This window comes from Haemaphysalis longicornis, unplaced genomic scaffold, assembly GCF_048455015.1.
Source record: "Haemaphysalis longicornis isolate Haplotype H1 unplaced genomic scaffold, Haemaphysalis longicornis Haplotype H1 scaffold_6, whole genome shotgun sequence".
In the NCBI taxonomy this organism is placed as follows: Eukaryota; Metazoa; Arthropoda; class Arachnida; order Ixodida; family Ixodidae; genus Haemaphysalis; species Haemaphysalis longicornis.
Window position 1 is genome coordinate 195,320,789 of NW_027526407.1, and position 21,301 is coordinate 195,342,089.

The following is a 21,301-nucleotide window of genomic DNA, read 5'->3' on the forward strand; positions in this document are numbered from 1 at the left end:
TTTGGCGAGCATGCGGCAATATATATATTTATATATATATATATATATATATATATATATATATATATATATATATATATATATATATATATATATATATATATATATTTATATATATATTGTTACGGAGAGGTATACGTGAAAATGAAGGTGTATTTCACGCACACAGAGAAGCGAGCACCGCGTTGGACCTAGCCCGAACCTCTTCTTCCTCCCAGCTGAGCCATAGCGCATGTCCGCAATGCTTGGGGCTATGTACTAACATTTCGTTTTTGAACTACTGACACACTGTAACATAACCCCCGCGGCAAAAAGCGCCGTCTCGGTGCCAGGGGGGTAAAGCGAGCTCCGAGACCGTACGAATCGTGGGCGCTGACATGATACAATTCCCATGGTTGCCAGATCAATTGTATTCAGCCGTCTAAAAAGTTCTGCCGTAATTTTTTAACTAAAACAGAGAACTGAAGCAAAATAGTTACAAATTATTGCCTCAGTAATTAAAACTAGCTTTATAAAAAACTTTTAGTGTAATTAAGCTCTAATTAGCGGAGAAAGAGTAAGTGCGTAGTTCAGTTTTGGTTTCGATTTTTTTTTAAGTGTGCTAGAAAGTGGCGAAGCCCTTGCGCCTGACTTGCGCAGTGTGTGTGTGCAGTCTCCGGCTCAGATCTGCGTGCGTGCAAAACGTATACAAGTTATACAACTCGGATGCACGCGCTGAGCAAGTGCCTCCCCGGTCGCTTGCGAGGCTGTCATTCTTTCTTCACGTTAAGCACCCTATCTATTGCCCCTGAACTGACGCCGAAACAGCGATTCCGATCTGACCTTGACTACCGCAAGTTCACTACAGGCTACGGAGTGGCAGCCAGCGATCGTTCCCGTTGGAAGAGAAATAAAAGGAGCTTTTATAATCGTTCGGTTCCAGTTGTTTTATTCATGGAACTTCTTACAGCTCTTCGTGCTTCGAACTTTCGCGCAAACGTTCATGAAGGTAGAACGAAACAATAGGTAACGAAATGCGGTTTCTTTTTTAATCAGTCACAACAAATCAATAAGTCAATGTTCTCTCCTCGCGCGCTCTGTGCGGTAAATTACTGCCCATTCAATACTGCGCATTCAGTCCCGCAAGCTTTCCCTTTTGAAGTGGTGGAAAGCAGCTAGAACTTGACGAATACAGACAGAAAGGAAAACGGGACACGCCGCGGACTGTATTTCGCATACTCCCTTGGCAGGCATTAATCCACTACGTTGGCCTGCGATCGACCGCGCTCTTTCGTTCCTGTGCTTCAAAGCGCCGCGACTCACCGGCAATATCAGCGTTGGCCATGCGATGTTTTTTTTGTGTGTGTCAATAAAGGTTTTACATTGAGCTAAAGCCACAGTTCACTTCACTTCGTTTGAAAAGCATTGAGCGACTCGCAATATGTCACAGAATGGCAAATAAAGCGGCACAGCGCAAAAATGCAAGGAGATCATACGGAGATTCATTTTTCTGTGCGCCCAGTACGGATCAGCTGACTCCTCGGCGTCCTCGCGCATGTGATCAGTCGCATTCGAGCTTGCGCGCGTGTTGTGTGAGCGTTGCCACATCTTGCTCAAATAGTCTCAGTACATATAAGTCACACGTATACGCTAAACCGAAAACACGCCGGTTACCTACCCACAGGAGATAAACTACGCAATGCTGTCGACGCGGCCTACACAAAATCCGCCTGGCCAGCGGTCCGCCATGTTACAATTAATCCCGGCATGCTTTGCTAGCCGGACGCGGAAACGCCACAGTAGCACGTTGCCAGATTACAACCCATCGCTTTCGCCGTTTTTAGTAAGCAAAAGCTCACCTGGCAACCTTCAAATCGTTGTATCATGTCTGCCACTATGTGTCGTACGGTTCCAATGCATTGGCTCAGCGGCGCGCTTTCCCTCTAGAGTCAGTATATTATCTCTATGCTCGGTGCTTCCTTGGGCGATGTTGTGCGAGGGCGATGGTACGGCTTGAGGCGGGAAACGAGGACAATGTCTGTTTTGCCGGTGCCAAGGTGGTAAGTTGGTGAAGGGGCGGCTTGGGAGATTTCGTAGGTGACTGGGGTCACTTGACGGACCACATGGTAGGGTCCCGTGTAAGGGAACAGCTGTTTTTCAGAGAGCCCCACGCGGCGGCACGGCGACCACAGAAGAACAAGAGACCCAGGTGAGAACTGCAGGTCTCGGTGGCGAGAATCGTAAAGCGCCTTTTGGGAAAACTGCGATGAGCAGAGGCGAGAGTGGGCAACTTGTCGAGCATGGTCGGCACGGTCAACTGCGGCTCGGGCATATTCCGAACTTGGAACTGAAGGCGGCAAGAGAGTGTCCAGTGGCAAAACAGGCTCGCGACCGTAGAGCAGGTAAAAGGGAGAATATCCAGCGGTGTCGTGACGGGACGAATTGTACGCAAATGTAACGTACGGTAACGCCACGTCCCAATCACGATGGTCGTCGGAGACATACATTGAGAGCATGTCGGTAAGTGTTCTATTGAGTCTCTCAGTGAGACCATTCGTCTGAGGGTGGTAAGAAGTCGCGATCTTGTGTTGCGTTGAGGAAGCACGAAGAATAACGGCGACAACACGAGACAAGAAATAGCGGCCCCGATCAGTAAGGAGCTGACGAGGAGCGCCATGATGAAGGATGACGTCTTGGAGAAGAAAATCGGCAACGTCAGAGGCACAGCTGGTGGGGAGAGCGCGTGTAATTGCATAACGTGTGGCGTAATCAGTGGCGACCGCGATCCACTTGTTGCCCGAACTGGAGACCGGGAAAGGACAAAGGAGATCGACGCCTAAACGAAAAAATGCCTCGGTGGGTATGTCCACCGGTTGGAGAAGGCCTGCTGGGGGGTATACCGACAGAACAGCACGCGACGAAAGGGCACGCGACAGAAGAGCACCGCCATAACAGCACGGCGTCAAAAGAGCACGCGACAAAACAGCACGCGACAAAACAGCACATCGTCAGAAGGGCACAGCGTCAAAAGCGCACACGACAGAAAAGCACAGCGACAAATAAGCACAGCGACAAAAGCGCACGCGACAAAATAGCACGGCGAGAAAACAGCACACGACAAAACAGCACACCCCAAGGGCAAAGCTCTGAAACAGTTGGGTGCGGTGGCGTAGCTAGGTAGTCTGACGTAGTGGCGGGGCGGGCTGGGGCCGGGTAGCACGCATTTTCTCTGGCCCGGGCCGGGCTCGGGCTTGAACCAAAATTTTCGGGCCGTGCCAGCCCGAGCCGCCCTGGCCATCCCTGAGGCCCGGCAATCCTGTGCCGCAAATTATAAATTGTTGACAACAAAAAAGATTTTTGTTGATCTTTCAGGTTAAGTGAGAACACAAAGAAGCGAAGTGTAAATTCATTACGGCGCTGTTAAAGATATGATAAAAGGCGATTGCGCTTAGAAAGCCTTTACATCTAAAAACAAATATCTGGGACCCATCAGCATAGTGGGAGAGAGCGGGCCAGAAAACGACGACACTCCAGCCACACAGTACAACATGATTGTCTTTTTCCTTTTCTTTTCAAACAAACACAAACAGAACAAGCGTGACCTGGATTTTGGACTATGTGCAGAGTTTGAAGGACCAATTTTTTAAGCAGAGCCCATGATTTCTTCTGGGAAGAATTTTTTTTTCAAAACCAGAAAAGAGGCAAAAAAGAACAGAAGTGCCGGTAAAATATTGCTGCCAACTAACTAGAGGAAAATACTGAAAATACTAAAATGAAGTGGTGAAACCGGACGCATCATCAGCTCAAATTTCAGCAAATAATGGAACAGCGAGAGCTGCAGTATCTGCTGAAGAATTTCGATATTGCAAAAAATAGCCACTTGCTCCGAATCATCTAAAGTATCCTCGGTGTGTCTTTATTTCGAAGACTGGCAAACGAAGTGGCAAATGGAGTTCATGACTACTGAAAGAACAGTTTCTAAGTGAGGATATTGAAGTTGTACAAAGTTCGGTCCAAGTTTAATGGACATGTAAATCCAAATCAGTCGTATTCGCTTTGTGCTTGCGAGTTTTAAGCTAACACCAAACTTCTTCGAGTTCATGTTTATAACCTGTCAGCCTAGGGAGGGCATTTAACTAGTCTGGCGGGGTCGGGCTTAATTTATCAAATTCTGCCGGGCTCGGGTCGGGCTCGGACCCACCTTTTAGAAGTTTGCCGGGCCCAGGCCGTGTCTCTATCGGGCAGGTTCGGCCCGGGCCTAGAAATTGCGGCCCGGGTAGGGCTCTTGTTAGGGTAGAGCTCAGGCCTGGGACGGTCCAAAAGGATGAGCCCGCCCCGGCCCGCGCGCCATGCTCGTGCCGGGCAGCACGCATTCTCTCGGGCCCGGGCGGGGCTTGGTATTGAACGAAAACACTATTTGGGCCGAGCCGGCCCGTGCAGACCCTGAATCCCGGCAGTCGTGTGCCGCAAATTTAGAATGTTGACAACAAAAAATTCGGCTCATTGATCGTTTGGGTGAAATAAAAACAAAAAAAGCGAAGTGCTGTCAGTCTGTCACCGTGGCGATGCTAAAAAATAACAAAATGACGGGTTGCGCTTAGAAAGCCTTCAAGCTAACAAAAAAAAAAAACGTATGGGCTTCATCAGCATAATGGGAGAGAACGGGTTAGAAAACAAGAGCAATCTGGTAGTGGAGTACATGATTGTCTCTTTTCTCTGTTTTTCAAACTAAATAAAAAGAACAAATGTGAACTGGACATTGCACTTTGTGCGGACCATAACACCAAAGATTAGCTAACGTACCCTTGGGTCTTTCTTAAAGCTTTTTATACACATCTTTTTGCCCATAAAGCAAGTTTTTGAGCAGAAAACTTTGTGAGCATGGGAGGAACTTAGGTCTACTTGGATAGACACCTGGTGCAAGCCGACAACGAACCTTGGCAAATAAATGGAGAGATGTACAAGTTAAACTAGCTCTCGGCAGACTGTGCTAGCGTCAAAAACAAGTAGGAAAAGAGTTATTTTGGAAACGAATTGAATGAAATATGGAAACGTGGAATATCTGTCCAAGAAATGCATAAATAAAAATATCCACTTTTCTCAGCATCATTTAAGCGATCCTCATTGTACTTTGAGCTCGGAGACTGTCGCAAATGCAGCGCCTGTTTTACCAAAATTTTCCGTGAGGATACATTATTTAGGTCAGGATAGTTGTGTTGTACAGATATAGGTCTAAGTATTGAACAAGTGTAAATTCAATATACTCCCTGTAGGCTTATTTTAGGATAAAAAGACTAAAATTTGAGGGCTCATGTTTGGGGTCTGGCGGACTCGGGCTGAGCTTAAAAAACAGTGCGCGGGATGCGGTTTCTTTATTAAATGCTGTCGGGCTCGGGCAGGGCTCGGGCTTTTATCTTAATGTTTTGCCCGGCTCAGGCCTGGCCCTGGCCATGTCTCTACCAGGCGGGTTCGGGCCGGGCCTAGAAATTCCGGCCCCCGCACTGCTCTAGTCTTTGTCATCCAACGATTGCTGCCCTCTCCCACTTGACCCGCAAATTACGCGGTTGTTTGAGGCACGCGTTCGCTCAATTTTTTTGTTTTTGTTTTTGTTTTCAACACTTGAATTCACGGGTATGACAGAAGCACGCGCGCCGGCTGAAACAGCGGCCATAGTGATTTTCTCGCACCATTCGTTCACCGATACTACACCACACCCGGTTGCGGAAAAAATGGTCCCACAAAAAATGGTCCCGGAACAAATGGTTTCGGAACAATTGCCTCCGAAACAAATGGCCCCGAAAGTAATGGTCCCGGAGCAAATAGTCCAGGAACAAATGGTCCCAACTTCAAAGTAGGAAAAAATGGTCCCACCACTACTGCACCTATGCATGAGCGCCTCTTTGAGAGGAGGAGGGAGGAGGTAAGTGTATTTATATTTATATGTCTGTATTTGTGCGTAATGTAATTTGCATCTGTCTATATACAGGGTGATCAAAGTTAAGTCGAGATTTATTTTTAAAATTAGACGCTTAGATATACGTGAAGATCACCGCTACGGTGAGGTAATGCACCAAAGGGGACACACAGTGAGGTAGTAAATTAACTTCAATTGTTTAATTAACTTTTTAGCGGATGCAGTAAGCAGGCATGTGTGTATTGAAAATTTCGAGGCAATCGTGTTTCCACGAAGTTCCATTTGACAGAATTCGTTTAGCGCATTCGTACTCTGAGATGACGAACCGTGAATTTTAATTGCCATTCGCATGATTACGCATGCAAGACAGTGAAGACCAGCGCAAAGCTCCTCCTTTTTGTGACGCGCCTGCTGTGTACGGTGTTTAGTTAGACAACGAGGAGGAGGCATACGAAAAAGTGACAACTGGCGCCCTTTCAGTCCTGGCTGGCGTTTTCGGAATCTGCAGTGCTGGTTCCAAAAAACTTGCAAGTAGTAAGATGAGTCGAACTCGAAATAGTTCAGAGTTAGAGCTAATTTTAGTAAGGTAACGTAGACTTCCAACGCATGTTGGTGCCTGTTTTCAGCTAAGGCCTTTGATGTAGCTTCTATTCCTTCGGTTATGGGAATGTTCGTATAGAGGGAGGAGACGTCGAGCGTGCCCAGAAGGGCGTGATTGGGTATTTTCCAAACATCGTTTATGCGGAGGAAGTGTGGGGTGTCCTTAAGAAATGAAGGAAAAGAAGTCGGAATGTCTGCCAAATGGTGATTTAGAAACACAGATAATGTTACCGTGGGCGTGTTGTTGTTACAAACTATGAGCCTTCCCGGAATGTCAGCGGAAAACGATGCTTCTGTGGGGACTTCATGGATTTTGGGGAGGAGGTAGAAACGTCCTGCTTGCTTGTTCGTCGGTCTCATGAAGTTTTGTCCGGTTGTGGGGAATAACGTTCTGGACAGCAGATCTGTGAGAGTGCGAAGAATGGTTTGACTGTATTCGTTGGTAGGATGATGGTCTAAAGGTGGTAGTGACCATGGTTGTTAAACTGCCTATAGGCTTCATCTTTATATTTTTCAATTGGTAAGATGACAACGCTACCTCCTTTGTCTCCAGGTTTAATTATCATGTCCGTTCTGGCTGCTAGGTTATTTAGAGTGACTTCTTCTGAGAGGGTCACGTTCTTGCGTTTATTTGATATATTGGTTGAGATGAATATTTGTTTTGATACTGATTTTATATACAAATCGAGTTCTGGAGATTCCTCGGCATCTGGCGTCCAAGTGCTTGGTGCACGGAGAGCGGAATCATTGATTTCACTATTGTCTTGCTTATCGGAAAAGAATTCCTACAGTCTCATTTTGCCTGAAAATTCGGTGAGATCATTGTGTAACTCGTATCCATTCACGTGGTTGTTGGTAGTGCAGAAAATGAGGCCTCGTTCTAGAATAATTTTTTTGGTTCCCGATAACGTTTCTGAAATATCTATAACGTTGCTGTACACATGACGGGGCAGGCGGATACAACATTCTGTTCGGGAACAGGTGTCATGATGGTGTTACTCCTGCAGTGGGAGCTAGATTCTAGATTATGATTATTAGCGGGAGGAAAAAAGTCCACCGTAGCAGATTCTGGTGTGTCTGCGGGGGACGTCAGATGATTTATTGCCACGTCTTCAGGCTTGGCGAGGACAGGAGGTTCATTGGTACAATGTGTGTCAGGCAAAAGGAGCTGGTGAAGTTCAAATTTATTTCTTTGTTTCTTGCACAGCTCGTGTTCCTCACGGTCTCTAAAGGCATCAAGATCAATTTTCTCTTGCTAAGTGAATAGAATGATTTCAATCGGCTCATTTAAAACACCAATTTGTTTGTCACAGTGCTCTCTGAGAATTTCCAGAAGGGAAAGCGATGCATGCGTAAAAGTGTCCTGCAATTTAGCTTCTAGTTGAGGGGGAGAACTCTAAGGGAACAATTAGCTTTAAGCCGCAGGCCTTTGGGGATTTCTCTGGTTTTGAGGTAGGAGGAATAGGGGTTGAGGTGAAATCAGTAGTGTGTTTGTTTGCCGGCGAGTTTTCAAACCCTGAGGAAAAGAACCTCCCTGTCCCCCCAAGAACCCCACATGCGACGCGAGCACACAAATGGTAGATGCAGCCACAATACCAGCTGAACAGCACGAAGGAGAACAACATTCCAACCCACCAAGGACATCACACTCAATGTTCACGCAGACACTAACACGTACTAAAACGCAAACAAGCACCCAAACAGGCATCGACGTTGACACCACCCCTAACAGCCCCCTAAACAACAGACTCCGAACAAAAAAGGACCATCCCGTAGGTCCACTCGGAACGAACGAAAATGACTTGCACCAAGCGGACCTGACGCCTTGCCCCTGAAATCCCGCGCTTTCCTTAGGGTTCGAAAACACGCCTTCAAACAAACACACTACAGATTTCACCTCAACACCTATTCCTCCTTCCTCCAAACCAGAAAAATGTCCAAAGGCCTCCGCATAAAGCTATTTGTTTCCTTGGACTTCTCCCCCTCAACTAGAAGCTAAATGGCAGGGCAATTTGACGCGTGCATCGCTTTTCCTTCTAGAAATTCTCAGATTGCACTGTTGACAAACAACTTAGTGTTTAAAATGAGCTGATACAAATCATTCCACTCACTGAGCAAGAGAAAATTGATCTTGATGCCTTTAGAGACCGTAAAGAACACGGGTTGTGCAAGAAACAAAGAAATAAATTTGAACGTGACCAGCTCCTTTAGCCTGACACAATTGCACCTATGAACCTCCTGTCCTCGCTAAGCCTGAAGACGCACTAAATCATCTGACGTCTCCCGCAGACACATCACAATCTGCTACGGTAGAATTTTTTCCTCCCGCTAATAATCAAAATCTATAATCTGGCTCCCACAGTAGGACTAACGGCAGCCTGACACCTGTTCCCGAACAGAATGTTGTTTCCGCCTCCCCCGACACGTATAACAGCAACGTTATAGATATTTCAGAAACATTATCGGGAACCCAAAAAATTATCCTAGAACGAGGCCTCACTTTCTGCCCTACCAACAACCACGTGAATGGATACGAGTTACACAAGGATGTCACCCAATTTTCCCGCAGAATGAGGCTGAGGGAATTCATTTCCGATAAGCATCACAATAGTAAAATCAATGACCGCGCACTCCGTGCACCAAGCACTTGGACGCCAGATGCCGAGGAATCTCCAGAACTCGATTTGTATATAAAATCAGTATCAAAATAAATAATAAACTCAACCAAGACGTAAAAAAACGCAAGAACTTGACCCCCTCAGAAGAAGTCACTCTAATAACCTAGCACCCAGAACGGACATAATCATTAAACCTGCAGACAAAGGATGTACCGTTGTCATCTATCCAATGAAAAAATATAAAGATGAGGCCTATAGGCAGCTTAAGAACCATGGTCACTACCAGCCTTTAGACCATGATCTTACCAACGAATACAGTCAAACGATCCTTCGCACTCTCAAAGATCTGCTGGCTGGAGAATTAATCACCACAACCCAACGGAACTTCATGAGATCAAGGAACAAGCAAGCAGGACGTTTCTACCTCCTCCCGAAAATCCATAGAGTCCCCACAGAAGCATTCTTTTCAGCTGACATTCCGGGAAGGCTCATAGTTTCTAACAACAACACCCCCACGGAAACATTGTCTGTGTTTCTCAATCACCATTTGGCAGCATTCCGACTTCTCTTCCTTCATTTGTTAAGGACACCCCGCCCTTCCTGCGCATAATAGAAGCAATAAACGAAGGTGAAAAATACCCAATGACGCACCTTCTGGTCACAATCGACGTCTCCGCCCTCTATACGAACATTCCCATGACCGAAGGAATAGAAGCTACATCAACGGCCTTATCAGAAAACCGGCACCAACATGCGTTCGACGTCTACATTACCTTACTAAAATTAGTTCTAACTCTCAACTATTTCGAGTTCGACTCATCGTACTACTTGCAAGTTTTTGGAACCAGCATCAGCACTCCTTTCCCGCCCGTTTGCGCCAACCTTGTTATGGGACAAGCTGGAGCTTTCCGCTTAGCCTCTTTTCCCCTCAAGCCGAAGGCTTATTTTCGATACATAGATGAAATCTTCATAATTTTGGAGCACGGCCGCGCAGCCCTAGAAAGTTTCATTTCGCATCTCAATCCTTCGAATCCGACCATTACGTTCTCAAGCCAGTACTCGGATAAACAAGTGAAATTCCTATACACCACTGTTGTTCTTGACAATGGTAAACTGAAAACCACACTTTATAGGAAACTAACGAACAGACAACAGTACCTAGACTACACTAGTCATCACCCTAGAAACTGCAAACAAGGTATCTTTGAAGGACAGGCTACCATACTTAGAAGAGTATGCAGTGATAACACAGACTACATAAAACACCGTAATGAACTACAGTCCACCCTGGTAAGCTGCAATCACCCAGTCAGCTCGCTAGACATGGCTTACGAAAGAGCATCCGAGCTAGAAAGTTACGAACTGCTAAAGCAACAACATCAAAACGAAAGCGCCCGACCACCAGCCTTAATACCCGAAATCTCAAACGCGCTCTCTAACATAAACAACATCCCGTGGAAATACCACCCCATTCTAGCCAGTAATGACGGACTTAAAAAGATGTTTCCGGAAGCCCCAAGAGTTACCCAAAGAAGAACCAAGAACCTTAAAGAAACTTATGTGCCTGCCAAAATTAGAGCTTCCCAGGAACCAGTCATCAGCCCTTGCCTACGCTCTAGATGCAAGGCCTGCAAACATCTGCAGACGATTGCCTTGTCAATAGCAATGCCAGCCAATACGTTCCCAAGATTATTTCAAGCTTCACTTGCAATTGTTCTAACATTATCTATATGGTAGAACGTTCATTTTATAACAAAAGCAGTATATTGGAGAAACGAGTAAACCTACGAACTTACACCTGAATGGACATCCGGCCGACACTCATAACAATGCCTCCATAGCAGTCGCGCCACACTTCAACCAGCCGAACCACAATTTCGATGATCTCAAGCTCTATGATCTGCAGTGAAACGTTAATTCTCCAAGGGCCCGGAAATACAGAGAATCGTTATAATTCCATAAATTCCATATATATAATTCCATAAATTCCACATAAATAATTCCATAAATGCTTTTAAAGGCAGCTGAGAAACCTTACGGTATCTTAATCGAACAGAAAAATATTGCTCTTACAAAAAGTGGGCGCATCCATTCACAACATTCCTGCCTGCCCATCCCGAAAGCTGAAAGTTGAATACAATTTCTGTGCTTTTCTTTCTTTTTTTTCTTTCCTGCTCCTAGCCGATTTCGACATACCACGCGCACTCGGCTCCCTCGACCTACGGCATTTCGTCTTACTACCTGCTTCACACACACAGGCAAAAAAGGAAAAAAAGAAAGAAAACAGAAAAGAAGTCCTCGGATGTACGGCAAATGTCCGCGTGGGTTGTACCTTCTATACCCCTTCTATGAATATATATATATATATATATATATATATATGTGTATGTATATAAATATATATATATATATATATATATATATATATATATATATATATATATATATAGTATAAGTAGTAAATAGTCGGATACACAGCAAGAACAATAACAAACAATGTTTACTTACGTAGCGACAACGGGACTTGCCTTCATCAGAGTAAAGTTACATGATTTTGCTGTCGCAAACATTTTGAACACATTTCTTATATAGGTTTGCATAAAACTGTGAGAAAGAGCGGAAAATGTTTCGGAAATGGGGAGTGTGCATACAGTCAGGCTACGCCTATGTTACAACATAAACAAACAAACAAGAAAAATAAAAAAAGGGGGGGGGGGGAGCGAGAGAGAGAAAAAGGGGTCGTGTTAACACTGCAGCGTTCAAGGTTGCACCATGACGGGTCAACGTATGCCGCGCGGGCTGCAAGTTCAGACAATGGGGGAAACTGGACAACCGCGGTTTGAAAAGGAAGGGAAGAGTATACACTGAGGTATTCAGTGACTGCTGAGACTGGTTCGGGGGGAAGCGAAGATGGGTGTGCCCCCCGCTGGGTCAAGAGAATAGATAGGGGGCACAAAAGAGCATTTCACAGAAGCTAGCAATTGAACAGGAAATAGGTATGGTCACAAAAGCTTAAACATGAATAGATCACAAAGAGTTAAACATTCTTAAGTGGTGGTGGGAACGAGGCCTCCCTCCCCAGGACAAATGGCATTGTTGAGCCGCATTAGGCTAACAAAGCTGCTGTATTAGGAGAGTTTCTGCGAATTCTGATGGCAAACTCGAGGGTAGGAATAATGAACATAGTTATAAAAATTATGAAGCCGCTAATTTTAATCGAGGGATAAGCACGTTAGTTTTCCGTAACTTTCAATAATTCCAAGCGTGGCTGACCCAAACTTATAAATGAGATAAGATTCCCGAACCTCGCGGTCGTGGTGCGTTTTGAAGGCGGATTCTAAAATCGTTGCTTTAAGATGTTCAAATGCATTCCCGGGACTGTTCACGTGTCTTGACAGGGGCAAATAAGGGCAGCTTTTTGCATGAGAGCGGTGATTATTGAACCCTATTCGGAAGGGCGTTTCAGTTTGGCCGATATATTGTTGCCTACAAACAGTGCACTCTAGAAGATATACGACATTAGCGGAGTCACAGTTGAAGTTACCTTTTATATTTACGTAGTAGTCTGAAGCCGTGCTGGTGGCGCGCTGTGTAGTGGTCATGTGTGGGCATACTTTACATCGGGGTTTATTGCAGGACATGCAGCCAGTAGTTGCCGGTCGGTTGATACGAGAGTTAGTAAGAAAGTCACCTAAATTCTTATTACGCCGGTAGACAACGCGTGGTGGTTCGGGGAATATGCTTTTAAGCGGTCACTTTGCATTAGGATATTGTGATGTTTTTTAAGCACGGTTGACACTCTTGGAGCGGAGGATGAGTGGGTTACAATTAAGTTAGTTTGCGGGTTCCCGTTGGGGGCTTTTTTCTTGCAGATTTCATTACGGTCTAATTGGTTGGCTCGCACAATAGCGTCGTCGATAACTTTTTCCGGGTATTTTTTATTCAGGAGGGCGGTCTTGAGTTCTCGACAGTTTGAGTCAAAGTCGGCTTGGTTTGAGCAAATTCTCCTAAATCGGTGGGCTTGGCTGTAAGGTATTGCTGTCTTGCAGTGTCTGACATGGCTGCTTCGGAAGTGCAAATACTGCCGCGTGTCTGTCGGTTTTCTATACAGTTTAATTTGAAGCCGACCTTGGAAGGTAGGAACGGTGACGCCCTGAAAGTTTACACTGTGTTCCGAATAGGAATGAGCAAGGGAAATACTAGGATGGGCTAGGTTAAATGCCTCAATGAAGGTGAGGAGCTCCGCCTCACCGTGTTGCCAGATCATGAATATGTCATCAATATACCTTTTATAGTACATTGGCTTTAAATTCTGGGTGTCAAGAAAGTTTGATTCGAGGTGGGCCATAAAGATATTAGCGTAGTTAGGTCCGATTCGAGTTCCCATTGACGTTCCGCTGACTTGCACGTAATGAACTCCGTCGAACTCAAAATTGTTAAGTTCAAGAATAAGCCTAAGGAATGTTTGGAGAGCAGAAGAATGGATAGGTTTGTCGCACGATGACTGCTCATACGCAAGGGATACAGCGGCGATGCCATCTTCATGGGGGATGTTAGTATACAGTGACGCAACATCAAGGGTGACTAGAAGGCAGTTATCAGGAATTTAAATTTTTGAGATGTCTCAGAGAAAGTCATTGGTATCCTTAATCAAGTAGGGAAAGCTGGGCGGAATGTCGCAAATGAGATCATCCACATAGCGCGAGAGGTTTTCGGTAACAGTGCCAATGCCAGAAACAATGGGGCGCCCTGGGTTGTTCACCTTGTGAATCTTTGGGAGAAGATAGAATTTACCGGCTACTGGGCTTAAGGGGATCAGGGAACGAGCCGTGGTTTCATTTATTGTTTTATTTTTAATAAGCTCAGCAAGTTTATCTTTGACAATTTGCTTATAATCTTGAGTGAGATCATTGGGTAGTGCTTTATAGAACGGCGATACTGATAGTTGCTTATTGGCCTCGTTAACATAGTCGGTTTTGTCAAGGATTACGATTGCGCCTCCCTTGTCGGCAGGTTTATTAATTATGTCGGGACAACTTGCGAGTTCCTCTAGGGCTTTCTTTTGTTGGTAGTCACGTTGTGGTGGAACGAAATTTGTGTTTGGTAAGCTTTTCGCACATCGCGTAGGACAGCTTTGATGTACATGTCGAGGCAACTATCACGCTGTGTGGGAGGGGTCCAGTGTTTATAGCTAGGTAGGGTTCTGCGGGCTTCTTCCGTCGCGGGGTGATCGTAGAAGTATTCTCGTAGTCTCATGTTTCTGGCGAAGTTATCTAAGTCCTTAAAAAGTTGAAATTCATCAAAACCACCAGTAGCCGGGCAAAAGTTTAGGCCCTTTGACAAGACGTTCATCGGAGCTGGGGAGAGGGTTATACTTGAAAGGTTCATTAAGTTCCCGGTAAGGTTTTCTTTTGTGACGGCAGGCGAGGGAAAAATATTAGTACAGGGATTTAACTGAACTGTTTGGGGTGCAGTAGTCGAAGCATTTATTACAGTCGTAGTGACATTACCGGGCGTATTGTCAGAGTTGTGGCAGTTACTAGTGCCGGAGCTTGTTAGGTTCTTACGCATGTGGCCAGTGTTAGAAATCTTATCTCGGTTAAACTTTCGGTCTTTTGTTCGGGATATGGCGGAGGCTGTCTTAGATTCGTAGTTGCTTAAAAGGTTCAACTCTCTTTTGCTTAGTTCCTGACTAAGTAGTTCCTCTTTCTTTCGGAGAGAATGGGCCGTAGTTTCGTAGTGATTGAGGATTATTTCAGTTAATTGTAAGGATGCTTTATCGAGTACCTGTTTCCACTTATTCATGTTGGACGGGGAGAGTTCGGTAGTAGCAGGTTTTATTCTAATACTAAGACCCCTGGGAGCGACTGCGGCAGTCAAGTACACTGCAAGAGCGGAAACGTGCAATTCGGAACGTATGCGATTTTCGGTGATTTTTCTTAGCTTTAAAAACTGTCTTGAAACGGGGAAGGAGGCCGCGTTACCTGTTTTTTTGTGTTGTAGTCAGTTGCTGCTATGCCGCTTCTTTCGAAGGTTGTTAGGGCATGTGGCACGGAGGGCTGGATTTTGGACCCCGGAAGGTCCGGCGGACGCGCTGCTGTTGGTTTTCGTGGGCTCGGTGGTCGCTGAAGATGCGGAGGTTGGGCGTGGCATGCTGTTGGTGCGGCGCCGGTCAGGGAGCTTCTTAGTGTAGCCGCGAGCGTTCCCTCGGGGTGTTGTGGCCGCTGCAGGTTTGCCAGTAGGGGTTGTCATGTCGCTGGCGCGACGCTCGTGCGTGGACTTCGGGGTTGGGGCGCTGGCGCTCGCCCGGGGCGCCGTGGTTGTGGTGGATCTGGGGGGCGGTGTCGGTGGGCTGCTGGCACGACACTGCTCCGGGGTCCTTACACTGGATAGAATTGGAGGGCCTAAACTTTTGCCCGGCTACTGGTGGTTTTGATGAATTTCAACTTTTTAAGGACTTAGATAACTTCGCCAGAAACATGAGACTACGAGAATACTTCTACGATCACCCCACGACGGAAGAAGCCCGCAGAACCCTACCTAGCTATAAGCACTGGACCCCTCCCACACAGCGTGATAGTTGCCTCGACATGTACATCAAAGCTGTCCAAGGCGATTTGCGAAAAGCTTACCAAACACAAATTTCGTTCCACCACAACATGACTACCAACGAAAAGAAAGCCCTAGAGGAACGCGCAAGCTGTCCCGACATAATTATTAAACGTGCCGACAAGGGAGGAGCAATCGTAATCCTTGACAAAACCGACTATGTTAACGAGGCCAATAAGCAAGTATCAGTATCGACGTTCTATAAAGCACTACCCAATGATCCCACTCAAGATTATAAGGAAATTGTCAAAGATAAACTTGCTGAGCTTGTTAAAAATAAAACAATAAATGAAACCACGGCTCGTTCCCTGATCCCCTTAAGCCCAGTAGCCGGTAAATTCTATCTTCTCCCAAAGATTCACAAGGTGAACAACCCAGGGCGCCCCATTGTTTCTGGCATTGGCACTGTTACCGAAAACCTCTCGCGCTATGTGGATAATCTCATTTGCGACATTCCGCCCAGCTTTCCCTCCTTCATTAGGGAAACCAATGACTTTCTCTCAGACATCTCAAAAATTGATATTCCTGATAACTGCCTCCTAGTCGCCCTTGATGTTGCGTCACTGTATACTAACATCCCCCATGAAGATGGCATCGCTGCTGTATCCCTAGCGTATGAGCAGTCATCGTGCGAAAAACCTATCCATTCTTCTGCTCTCGAAACATTCCTTAGGCTTATTCTTGAACGTAACAATTTTGAGTTCGACGGAGTTCATTACGTGCAAGTCAGCGGAACGTCAATGGGAACTCGAATCGGACCCAACTACGCTAATATTTTTATGGCTCACCTCGAATCAAACTTTCTTGACACCCAAAATTTAAATCCAATGTACTATAAAAGGTATATTGATGACATATTAATGATCTGGCAACACGGTGAGGCGGAGCTCCTCACCTTCATTGAGGCATTTAACCTAGCCCATCCTAGTATTTCCCTTGCTCATTCCTATTCAGAACACAGTGTAAACTTTCTGGACGTCACCGTTACTACCTTCAAAGGTCGGCTTCAAACTAAACTGTATAGAAAACCGACAGACACGCGGCAGTATTTGCACTTCCGAAGCAGGCATGTCAGACACTGCAAGACCGCAATACCTTACAGCCAAGCCCACCGATTTAGGAGAATTTGCTCAAACCAAGCCGACTTCGACTCAAACTGTCGGGAACTCAAGACCGCCCTCCTGAATAAAAAATACCCGGAAAAAGTTATCGACGACGCTATTGTGCGACCCAACCATTTAGACCGTAACGAAATCTGTAATAAAAAAGTCCCGCACGGTAACCCGCAAAACAAACTTAGTTTTAACCCACTCATCTTCCGCTCCAAGCGTGTCAACCATACTAAAGAAACATCACAATATCCTAATGCAAAGTGACCGCTTAAAAAGCATATTCCCCGAACCACAAAGTGTTGTGTACCAGCGTAATAAGAATTTAGGCGACCTTTTTACTAACTCTCGTTTCAACCGACCGGCAACTACTGGCTGCATACCCTGCAATAAACCCCGATGTAAGGTATGCCTACACCTGACCACTACACAGTGCGCCACCAACACGGCATCAGACTACTACGTAAATATAAAAGGTAACTTTAACTGTGACTCCGCTAATGTCGTATACCTTCTATAGTGCACTGTTTGTAGGCAACAATATATCGGCCAAACTGAAACGCCCTTCAGTGTTCGGTTCAATATTCACCGCTCTCCATGCAGAAAGCTGCCTTTATTTGAACCTGTCAAGACATGTGAACAGTCCCGGGCATGCATTTGAAAATATTAAAGTAACGAGTTTATAATCCGCCTACAAAACGCACAACGACCGCGAGGTTCGGGAATCTTATCTCATTTATAAGTTTGGGTCAGCCACATTTGAAATTAATAAAAGTTACGGAAAACTAACGTCCTTATCCCTTGATTAAATTGGCGGCCTCGTAATTGTTATAACAATGTTCATTATCCTACCCTTGATTTTCCCATCAGAATTCGCAGAAACTCTCCAAGCACAGCAGCTTTATTAGCCTAATGCGGCTCAACAATGCCATTTGTCCTTGGGGAAGACGCCTCGTTCCCACCACCACTTAAGAATGTTTAACTCTTTGTGGTCTATTCATGTTTAACCTTTTGTGACCCTACTTATTTCCTGTTCCATTGCTAGCTTCTCTGAAATGCTCTTTTGTGCCCCTATCGATTCTCTTCATCCCGGGGGGGCCACCCATCTTCGCTTTCGCCCCAACCAGTTACCCCAGCCTCTGAATACCTTACTCTAAACTCTTACGTTTCTTTTGAAACCGCGATTGTCCAGTTTCCCGCATTGTATGAACTTGCAGCCGACGCGGCATACCTTGCCCCGTCATGGTGCAACCTTGAACGCTGCTTTGTTATCACGAACCATTTCTCTCTTTAATGCTCCCCCCCCCCTTTTTTATTATTTGTTGTTGTTGTTGTAACATAGGCTTTACCCGACTGCATGCAAGTCTCCATTTCCGAAACATCTTCCGCTCCTTCTCACAGTTTTGTGCAAAGCTATAAAAGAAATGTGTTCGAAATGTTTGTGACTCAAAATTATGTAACTGTACCCTCATGAAGGCAAGTCCTGTTGCAGCTACGTATGTAAACCTTGTTTGTTATTGTTCTGGCTGTGTATCCGACTCTACTTATACTATATATATATAAATATATATAAATTATATATATTTATAAGGTTATTAGAGACAGAGACAAATGAGAAAGACGTAGAATAAAGAAATAAGTTTACTGACGTTTCAGGGAGAGTCCTCTCCCTTACTCTCCCTCACCTTATTTTTGTCGTGCTCTGTGTGAGTTTTTACCTTTTCAGGCGATAACATATATATATTGTAGTGAAGATTAGCAGCTATGCTCCGCAAAAGCATCGGAGGCGTCATTACCCACAATAGGTCATGTTGACCAGTACGAGCAGCGTCATCATCAGCAAACAGACTGTCGGAAATCCTCATCGCCATCGCCTAGAACGACGGGGTTCACTCGGACTGCTTCGCTCGGCTCGTGTCTGCTTCCCTGGTCCGCGATTCCTGACCTCTCGCCTTCAGAAAGATCTTCGGCAATAAATCACCTTTCAAGTGGTGGAGGAGCCGGGGTCACGCCTTAATCCTGGAACTCCGGAGCCGGAAGTTACCCTCGGCCATGAACAACCAACCGAACCAGAGTGCTACGCCCTCATCGCCGACGGTGATGTGCTACGGTGCTATGCAGCGAGAACCTCCATTCTTCAACGGAACCGATAATAACGACGCCGAGGAATGGCGGTCCGTGTATGAACGCGTAAGCATTCATAACCGATGGGACGACGCCATGAAACTGAATGACGTCGGCTTCTCTCTGAAGGGCGCCGCCGAGTTATGGTATGGGAACAACAAGCGCGACTGGTCTGAGTTCAAGGTAAACAAGCGCGACTGGTCTGAGTTCTGACCTGGTCTGAGTTCAAGGTAAAGTTCCTTGCGGCCTTTAGCCGTTCAGCGGTGCGCAAGCTTGAGGCGGAGCAGCGTCTGCGTGTTCGAGCACAGCAGGCTGGCGAGAACTTTATAATAGTTATATTGAAGACGTCGTGGACCTATGTAAGCGCGTCGACCCATCTATGGCGGAAGCTGATAACATCAAACATATTTTAAAAGGCATAGATGACGACGCCTTCCAAATGCTTTTGTCCAAGGACTTGAGCACGGTTGCCGATGTCGTCAAGCTGTGCTTAAGCTTTGATGAGCTGAGGAAGCAACGGGCCCTCACTCATAAATCTCTTGCACGAGATGGCTCTGGGTTGAGTTTGGCAGCGATTTCCGCCGATTCCGCGCTGCTTACGCAACTTAAAGACTTCGTGCGTGAGGAAGTGGCGCGACAGCTGTCCCTCCTACCCTCCACGACGACGTCGGTGTCCGCGCTAGAGCCTGCCCTCAGAGATGTCATCCGGGGTCAAATTGCTGAAGCACTTCCGCCGCCGCCTCCGCAGTACGTGCCAGTAGCTGCGCAGTCACTTATGCCGAAGTCGTCACCAGACCATTGCAGCAGCCTGCCGTGACGTTCCAGCCGACATTCCCAGTTCGACCTCGGGTTCCGCCCTCGGTGCTTCCTCAACCTCAGTTCGTGCCGCAACCCCGGAGTGTATGGCGTACACCGGACAATCGCCCTATCTGCTTTGCGTGCAGGACGCCTGGGCACGTTGCACGCTATTGTCGTCGTTGTCCGCCGTCAACCTGGAACTCTGCGCCTGCAGACTTCACTCAGTCGCCTCAAGTCCATGTGACGCCACGCTCGTCGTTCCCGACCTCCTCTTCGAACCGCGCCACCTTTACCGACCACCGTTCGCCGTCACCACGCCGTCGCTCGCTCTCCCCGATGCGGCGCCGTCCTGGTCCCGGAGATACGGAAAACTAGTCGCCGCAGTTCCTGAGGCACGAACTGCGTCGACGTCGAAAAGTTAAAGGCCTCATCCCCTTCCGTTCCCTACTAATGTAATCGATGTTGTGGTTGAAGGCATTCGCACATTAGCTCTGGTCGACACAAGAGCCGCCATTTCCGTTATTCACGCTGATCTCTGCCGTTCCCTTCGCAAGGTAAAGACGCCTCTGGATGGACTATCACTCCGAACCGCAAGTGCACAACATATCGAGCCAGTGGCTGCATGCACGGCTCGGGTTGTTATTCAGGACGTCGTGCACAACGTTGAGTTTATAGTGCTTCCGGCTTGCTCCCACGAAGTAATATTAGGATGGGACTTTCTTTCCCGCAATAACGCAGTGATTGACTGCGCACGCGCACAAGTGGAACTTTCAGCCTCTTCTGACGCATTGTTTGACGACAACCATCCCATCCACGCTGCTAAACTTGTCGTGGCAGAAGACACTCACATTCCGCCCTGTTCTTCTGTATGTGTGCCTATATGCTGTGTGTCCGTGACCGACGCCACTGCGCTGTTTACACCGTCTGACACGTTTCACCGCCGCAACCTTTTTTCACTGCCGTTTGCCGTTCTGGATTTCCACTCCGGGGGAAGCGCCATGTTCATCACGAACACATCGACCGTACCGTGCGCACTCCTTGAAGGCGAAACTCTTGGAAGTCTAGAACATATCGACCCTGGCCTTATTTTCAACGTTGCGGATGGCGTGTCACACATTGACATCGACGGACTGGATCCGTGTTCGTCAGATCCAAACTCAGCGACTGACGTGTTTCGTGCCTCCGTGGATGATGCTCTAGACAGCACCCAACAAGCTCAACTTATGGCTCTACTTCAGCGATTCCGTTCGTCTTTCGATTTGTCGCACAACGCCCTTGGTCGTACGTCCACTGTGGAGCACACCATCGACACTGGAAGCCATGCTCCCCTTCGGCAACGGCCGTATCGCGTCTCCCCAACCGAGCGTCGCAACATCGAGCAACACGTCGATGACATGCTCCAGCGTGGCGTTGTTCGACCCTCAAGCAGTCCCTGGGCATCTCCTGTCGTTCTCGTTCGAAAAAAAGATGGCTCTATTCGATTTTGTGTAGACTATCGCCGCCTCAACAAAATCACGCGCAGGGACGTCTATCCTCTCCCTCGCATAGAT